This window comes from Asterias rubens, chromosome 5, assembly GCF_902459465.1.
Source record: "Asterias rubens chromosome 5, eAstRub1.3, whole genome shotgun sequence".
NCBI classification, from domain to species: Eukaryota; Metazoa; Echinodermata; class Asteroidea; order Forcipulatida; family Asteriidae; genus Asterias; species Asterias rubens.
Genome location: NC_047066.1, coordinates 801,800 through 807,517, shown reverse-complemented (window position 1 = coordinate 807,517; position 5,718 = coordinate 801,800). Strand labels below are relative to the sequence as shown.

General features: G+C 39.6%; 1 long non-coding RNA gene across 1 annotated transcript; it reads right to left on the bottom strand.

Annotated features, from left to right (window-relative positions):
* Positions 1 to 2,211: 2,211 nt before the first annotated feature.
* Positions 2,212 to 4,021, bottom strand: LOC117290011. Its single transcript, XR_004519022.1, has 3 exons — positions 3,665 to 4,021; positions 2,693 to 2,805; positions 2,212 to 2,250 (listed from the first exon to the last, which is right to left on the bottom strand). It is a non-coding gene; the product is annotated as an uncharacterized LOC117290011 (long non-coding RNA).
* Positions 4,022 to 5,718: the final 1,697 nt, after the last annotated feature.

Sequence of the window (5,718 nt, the reverse complement as noted above, 5' to 3'; positions counted from 1 at the left end):
TTTGGGCCACCGTACCTTTTTGATTGCATACGTTTGCGATGTCACAAATTTATTCGCAAATGTTTGCGCATACGTATGCGGTGTCAAGAAATTATTCGCGAATAAGTATGATGTCGCGATCAGACTGGATGCTAAAAATCCACAGATATATATTAGAAATTTTAATTAAACATATGCGACAAAGTATAATAAAATTTTCGACAACTCAAACATATTCGCATACGTTACTCGCGAATATCTTAACGAAATCCCACCATACGCAAGCGCATACGTAAGCATGCGCACATATTCCCAAATATTTTCACGGCATACGTATGCCGACAAGTTTACAGTTATGCGATGTCCTTTTGGGCCACCGTACCTTTTTGATTAGGTAAAAGTCAGCTGCCTATTATTACATGGACAAGTTATAACACTATTAATATCAAGTGTCCAACTTTTACTAAGAAACACTTAAGTTTGGTACTGTTACCAACAGTATCATGCAGTTGTTTTACAACATATTTCATTGCAAAGACATTTGGCAAGGTAATGAATCTCACATAAATTCCAAAAACATTCAAAACCTTTTCTTAAGATGCACTGTGAAAAGAATAATTTGTAAAAGCTAATAAGCTAATTTAAAACAATTTTTCTATAAAAATGCTCCGTTATTGAATGACTATTGACTTATGGATTAACGGTGACGATTGCGAAGTTTCCTCACTCAAACTTAAGCTCATGTAACTAACAACCATACACGGTTAGCACGGTTAACATCCGTTGGCTCTCCGGGTTTTCACCGAACCCGTATGCCGTGAATAAGCTCCAGACCACGGCAGAGTGTTTTTAACGTTCACGGTGCAGGTCACACTGCGACCGGAAAATCCCCCATTGCAATAACGTGGGGAAAAGCTTCGGTGGTGATCGTCTCGCAGCGCAGCGTAGAGGATTCTCATCACGTAAATAAAACAACCTCGTTATATTTTTACGTTGCAATTCTGATCGGCTTACAAGCTTTAGGTACGAGGTTGGAATTTTTGGTTCCGTTTTTTACGAAACCGCGGCTTTAGCTTGGGATGTCACTTGGGCTTCGGCTTGGGCTTCGTCTGCCTGTTTGAAGCCCCGTTAGAAAAGCACATGTTTTCTAAATAACTGACGGAGCCTAAGCCCAAGCCCAATATGTGGCCACGGTTTTGCAAATGCAAGCTGAAGAAGAAGGAGAAGGAGAAGAAGAAGAAGAAGAAGAAGAAGAAGAATATCCACCACAAGGACAATATCTCTGCCGTTGCACGGGCAGAGATAAGAATATCCACCACAAGGACAATATCTCTGCCGTTGCACGGGCAGAGATAATATCCACCACAAGGACAATATCTCTGCCGTTGCACGGGCAGAGATAATATCTCTGCCGTTGCACGGGCAGAGATAACTGTATGTATTTGCAAACGACAATAGTTTATTTTTCAGTTTTAAATATCAAAATTGAAAAAAGGTTGCCTAGTGATAGCGAAATCAACTGAACATTCCGTCATCAAAAAAAGTTAACTATACAACCCTGTCAACGCCCCTCCCCCTAAAAAAGAAAACCTAAGCCATGTTATGTACCTAGTTAGCTGTGGTTCTCTTTGTAAATTGTAAATTAAGTTGTACATTAAAAGAATATAATAAAATCATTGTGTACAGACCATGTTATTCTGTTTTTAAACAAAGTTGATTGTACTACCCTGGTTACCCCCCCCCCCCCAAAAAAAAAATATATATAAAAAATAAAATAAAAACCCACATCAATGTGTACAAGCTAGGGCCCAATTTCATGGATCTGCTTACTGTAAACAAAGAATCGACACTTGCGGAACCAGACAATTCTGTGCTTACGTCAAGCGTGTTTCACAGGTTACCAGCAAATTTTGGCTTTTGCGGGTCATGGGTGCATACTTGGTTTATACCAGGCATTCTACGCTTACAAAGTAAGCGCAGAAATTTAGCGTTTGGACGCAAGCAGAGAACGGTGATCATAAGCGCAGAATTTGGTGGTGAACAGATCCATGAAACTGGGCACAGGTCATTCTTTCTTCAAACAAAGTTGAACCCACTACCTTTGAACCCCCACCCCCCACCCCCAAAAAAAGCTGCTGCATCCTTTTCCGGCTGGTGAAGGTTGATGTCAATGACACGGGGGTTACACATCAGCTGCGGATGGAGTTGTTTTCATGTCTTGTCACCCTGCTGACAATGAACAAGTGCATTGTGCATGCATTCTTTGCGTATCTGTTTAATGAAAAATAAAAAACAAAACCAAATAATAGTTATTTGGGATTTCTTGAAAATTTACAAGGCAGAAATACAATCTCGGAAGGTTTGACGTAACACCACAGACTGACGATCTCTCTTTGAGTTGGCGTAGTTTTGAAAAGAACCTTACAGGAGTTAACGCAAAACCAGAACAAAAGGAGTCCACATGCAACAAAACCAAGGGGGCAGAAAACATGACCTCCAACCACCCCCTCCCCCAGATCTACACCTAGTACAAAACTGTTCAGGTACTGATCAGGGTGGGGGGGGGGGGGGTTCTTGCGATTCAACACCCCATCCCCTCCCCCCCCCCCCCCCCCCTCCACCGTGAACAGTTTTCAAAGGGGCAGCTGAAAAACTAAAAATGAAGAAATCATCTGATCCTCTGAAAATTTGCATGCATAGGCCTACTACTTACCTAAAGTGCTATTAAGAATCTTAGGTCTCCATTTCTAGTTCTGGCTAGCATGTCTCTGTCCTGCATTGTCTTCGTCCTGCATTCTCATTGTAGTGTAGAGCTGCGAGTTATTTCTGTACAAAAAAATATAAAAACAAAAAATAAATAAAAAAATAAAAAAACTAGTGCTGAAAAAGGATAACTTTCCGTATGGCGCCACCACTTTTTCACTCATATTTACAGAAAGGGATATCTCATTGAGGTAAATTAAATACTATATTATTTCATATCGAATGAAAAAGTGGTGGCGCCATACGGAAACTTTTCCCTGAAAAAGAACTGGCCTTATTTTACAAATGCAAATATAGTAAACACTCCATGTAATTAACCGTGCCAAGCCAATAAACACAGCTATAGGAAAACTTCACACTAAACTTCTCTGGAATTGGTAATTCCTGAATTAGGAGAGAAAAAAATCTGAATGACCATGGATGGGCAATTATATGGATGGGAGTTTGAACATATTTTTGAGCTGTGCCTTAAAAAAAAACCGAACAATTCTTAGGCAGCGGGCAAAAACAATGTCCAGCAATTCAGTATAGACCAATATAAATACATGTCAGCAAGGCCAATAAACTGTTAACTGTAACAATCAACTTTTTAAATGGATTAATATAGTGTTCACACATGGTTGAGCATGAATATGCCAGAAAGTGTAAACCAGGGCATAAACATGCCAAAAGCACTTGGGTGGCTACATGGATTCATCACTCAACAGAGTCAATACACTGTGCAGCTATTTTATGGTAGTCGGGTCAGGTTCAGAGCATGCACATCGTGTCATTTGACAAGATGATTGTTCCTTGCATGAAAAGGGTAGAGATTGTTTACTATTTTTCTTATTACAAATACATGTACATGTATTGGGCCTGAATTAATAATGGAGATAGTTTCTCAGTAGCAGATTTTTACAAATTATTAACAAGTACTTACCAGGCTTTTCTCCCTCTCTTTTCTGTAATGCCACTTCATTCTTTTGCTGTTCCACGGCCACTTGCGACCAGGACCGGCCACGGCAGAGGGACCCCGCCGACGTCGTACTCGTAGCATGCACAAGCAGCACTGGCTGGGGCCTGGTGGTAGAAGATCCCCCTGAATTCTCTCGATGTTTAGAGGTTTAAATTTCGGAATCGATCCAGGCTTCTTACACAAACTTTGAAACTTCTAGTGCATCCACAAACAACCAAATAGTCTGCAGTATTTATAGCTGATACACTAGAAACAAAAAGCTTCGTAGCACACACGCACGCCTGTAGTGTGGATGAAAACGCATACACAACTAATCTTTGTTTACTCTCGTTGCTTCATGGGTATGACATCACCATTTTTTGACCGCGTTCATGACGTCCGCTGGTTTACAAATCCGCTTGGATTTCAGTGTTGGTTTAATAGCCGGGAACCAGTACAGGGCGGGAAATTTCAAAATCGAAGAATCGAGGTCAAATTTTTTCGGTCAAATTGTAGCAAAATTATTTGGAGAAAAACATGACCACAACAATGAATTGATAGCTGAACACAACATAAACAAGTTCTGATAGTGATTTTAATGTAGGAGTACCGTTATAGTCCATGTTTAAAATTGCAGGTCGCCTCCTACAGAGACAATGTGAACAGACCATATTATGTTAACCCTTTAAATGTACGTGTACATTGGACATTTTTAAATATACATTTTTTTGTTAAAGTAGTTGGAGTTTTATTGTTTAATAGATATTCTTTATTCTAACAAGATGCCTCAGCTTCGACATTCACAACGAGGCCACACGAAGGTCCACGTGGTACATTTATTATCATCAGTGAAATTGTCATGTATATTTCTGGTAATAAAACCAAGGATGCCTCATAAAAAAAGTGAACTTAATCACTGTAGCTCACAAGCCTGAGGAAACCTGTAAACAAGGGTGCTTGCTACATGCATGTATGTGAACCAGAAACACAAGGGTTAACCCCTACTCTTCCGTGAGAAGTGTTCTGGCAGTGGCACTAACCAACCCCAGTGCAAGGGACCTACGGCTTAATATCCCGTCCAAATGTTTAATTATCTTACTCAATGACACAATTAAGTGCCACAACCAGGACTCAACCAAACCACACTCTGCTGATCAGAATCACCAGAGCTTAAGTCCGGTGCTCTAATATTTCTGCCAAGTGAACACAAAAGGGAGAGTAAATCAACCATAATGCCACAACGAATGCCAGAAAAAAATATATCAAGAGTCTGATGCTTCAAAGCTAGACTTGATTTCAAGTCTGAGACTATAGTCCGAGACTATACAGTTGTATCAGCACCATGCACGCTAAACTCCCCCAAATAGGCTATCACACGCTCTTACTCGGTCCATACAAAAAGGTGTGATACATTTCATCCTTATTTTCATGTTTGTGGACTGCTGTTCAAAACAGCTGCCATGGTTAATCATCCACATTACTATTTATTTTTCAGTTTTTTGTAAACACTTTCAAAACAACTTCCTGCCTTTTAATTTCTGTTTTAAGTGTTTATAGCCAGTGGACTTCTTTGGCGTTTTAAAACCACAATCCAACTCTAGGCATATAGGGCTGTGATGGTTGAGTCTAATAACCAATAGTATTCGTCTTAAAAGGCACTGGACACTATTGGTAATTACTCCAAAAAAAAATTAGCATAAAAACTTACTTGGTAAAGAGCAATGGAGAGCTGTTGATAGTATAAAACATTGTTGAAAAAAGGCTCCTTCTGAAGTAATGTAGTTTTTGAGAAAGAAGTGATTTCCCACTCAATTATTTGAGGTCTCAAATTCAAGGGATCTGAAAGCACACAACTTGTGCGACTAGGGTGTTTTTTCTTCCACTATTCTCTTGCAACTTCAACGACCAATTGAGTTCAAAATTCTCTCAGGTTTTTTTTTTTTTGAGATACACCAAGTGAGCATCAAAAATCTCACTTTTAAATGGTTCAATAATATCTTCATTGTCCGGAAATGAAATTGTCGCTGAAGATGTTACAA